This window comes from Amblyraja radiata, unplaced genomic scaffold, assembly GCF_010909765.2.
Source record: "Amblyraja radiata isolate CabotCenter1 unplaced genomic scaffold, sAmbRad1.1.pri S131, whole genome shotgun sequence".
NCBI classification, from domain to species: domain Eukaryota; kingdom Metazoa; phylum Chordata; class Chondrichthyes; order Rajiformes; family Rajidae; genus Amblyraja; species Amblyraja radiata.
In genome coordinates, this window is record NW_022630117.1 from 290784 (window position 1) to 293431 (window position 2648).

Consider the following 2648-nt stretch of genomic DNA (forward strand, 5'->3'; position numbering starts at 1 on the left):
CTCGCTCCCCCACCACAACCGGGCGGCCGCACTGTATTACACTCGATCCCGGGCGGCCCAGTCGCTCCACCCCCCTCCCCCCCCCCCCACCCCGGCAACTGTATAACGCTCGCTCCCACACCACAACCGGGCGGCCCCACTGTATTATGCTCGATCCCGGGCGGCCCAGTCGCTCCAACACCCACCCCAGCAACTGTATAACGCTCGCTCCCACACCACAACCGGGCGGCACAACTGTATTACACTCGATCCCGGGCGACCCAATCGCTCCACACACCCCCACCCCGGTAACTGTATAACGCTCACTCCCACACCACAACCGGGCGGCACAACTGTATTACACTCGATCCCGGGCGACCCAGTCGCTCCACCCCGGTAACTGTATAACGCTCACTCCCACACCACAACCGGGCGGCCCCACTGTATTACACTCGATCCCGGGCGGCCCCATTGACGATGCTCCAAACAGGCATCTGTGAAGCCCCCTCAGCCATGTTGTGTGCTAGCCTGAAACAAAGCGCGTGATTGGCCAACTGGCAGACAACTCAATGTTAAATGTGCTTTGATTGGACTCAAACATTCCCCACATTTTTCCGGTTTTTCTCTAATTTAATAAAAATGTGCAAGTCTTCTTCATATCGAGTTTCAGGGGTGATTTATATAAATATTTTTACACAATATGTGAACATTCATGTAGTTTGGTGACTTGGGTCACGAAATCCTATTTCTAGACACATTTTTGATGCTCGGCTCACAGCCTAAGAGAGGGGGAAGGAAGAGGGGGAAAGAGGGAAGATGGAGGGAAGAGAGAGAGGGGGAAGGAGGAGAAGAGAGTGGGGGAGAGAGAGGGAAGGAGGAGAGGGGGAAGAGCGAAGGAGAGAGGAGAGGAGGGAGAAGGAGGAGGAGAGAGGGGAGAGGAGGGGAGGAGAGAGAAGGGAAGGAGGGAAGAGAGAGAGAAGGGAGGAGGAAGAGAGGGAAGGGAAGGCGGAGGATGGAGGGAACAGAAAGAGAGTGAGGAAAGGAGAGAGGGAAGGAGGAGGAGGAGAGGGGGAAGGAGGAGGAGGAGGAGAGGGGGAAGGAGGAGGAAGAGGAGAGGGGGAAGGAGGAGGAGGAGGAGGAGGAGAGGGAGGAGGTGAGGGGGAAGCAGGAGGAGGAGAGGGGGAAGGAGGAGGAGGAGGAGAGGGGGAAGGAGGAGGAGGAGAGGGGGAAGGAGGAAGCGAGGGATGAAAGTGAAGGTGGATGTGGGGAAGTGAATGAATGAATGAATGGAACGAGCGACCGTTGGTGGAGAATGTTCTGGAATCTTCTGCCCGGCGGGAAACGCGCGACGGCGACGGTTGAGGGGACGTGGATCGGGCGGGAAATAACGCGCAGGCGCGTGAGCGAGCGGGCGCCGACAGTTGGTCCGGGGCCGGGAATGTTGTGGAATGTTGTGTGTTGACGTCACTGGGCCTCGCTCACTCGCTCGCTCGCGCCGTTGCCCGGGAGCGGCCGCTGGTGACGACAGCTTGAAGCCGGGAGCGGGAGCGGGAGCGGGAGCGCGCGTGAGCAAAGGGGCGTCGACAGTTGGTCCGGGCCGGGAAGGTTGCGTGTTGACGTCACTGGGCCTCGCTCACTCGCTCGCGCCGTTGCCCGGGGGCCGGGAGCGGCCGTTGGTGACGACAGACAGACGACACATTCAAACCGGGAGCGCGAGCGAGCGCGTTGGACCGACCCCCCTATTCAGAATTAAACTGTCGACAGTTGTTCGGCCCGGGAGCGGGAGCGGGAGCGGGAGCGGCCAATGGTCGACTACAGCAGGACCGTGCGGGTAACGGACATTGACAGGTGTGTGTGTGGGTGTGGGGGGTGGAGGAAGCTGACGCCGGGCGGGCGGGGAGACTCGGGGCCGCTGTGGGGAGCGGGGACAGCAGATTGACATCCATCCATCCATCGGTGAGTATTTTGTCCGCCGCTCCCCAGTGGACACCGGCTCCATTGAAGTCAATGGGAGTGAAGCCATAGGCGGCCATCTTAGCTACTGGCAGTCTGCCATTGAAGTCAATGGGGGTGAAGCCATAGGCGGCCATCTTAGCTACTGGCAGTCTCCTATTGAAGTCAATGGGAGTGAAGCTCTAGGCGGCCATCTTAACTACTGGCAGTCTCCTATTGAAGTCAATGGGAGTGAAGCCATAGGCGGCCATCTTAACTACTGGCAGTCTCCCGGGAGCAATGGTCGGCTGCAGGACCGTGCGGGTAACGGACATTGACAGGTGTGAGTGTGGGGGGTGAAGCTGACGCCGGGCGGGAAAGTGCGAGCGTTGACAGTTGGGGTTCGTGAGAGGGAGGTAGAGGGGAGACGGGGTGTGGAGAGGGGAGGGAGGGAGGAGATTGGGGATGGAGAGGGGAATGGGGAGAGGCAGGAGAGAGGGGGAGAGAGGTAAGGGTGGTGGTAGGGGAGGGAGGGCAGAGAAAAGTGAGGGAGGGACGGAGGGAGGAGAGAGAGGGGAGGGGGAGAAAGAGAGAAGGGGGTAGAGAGAGAGAGAGAGGAAGGGGAGAGGAGAAGGAGGCAGGTAAAGAGAAGGGGGTGGGGGGAGGGGAGGGATGGAGAGAGGGGAAGGGGTCGGGTAAAGAGAAGTAAAGAGAGGAGAGGGGGCAGAGTAGGAGGG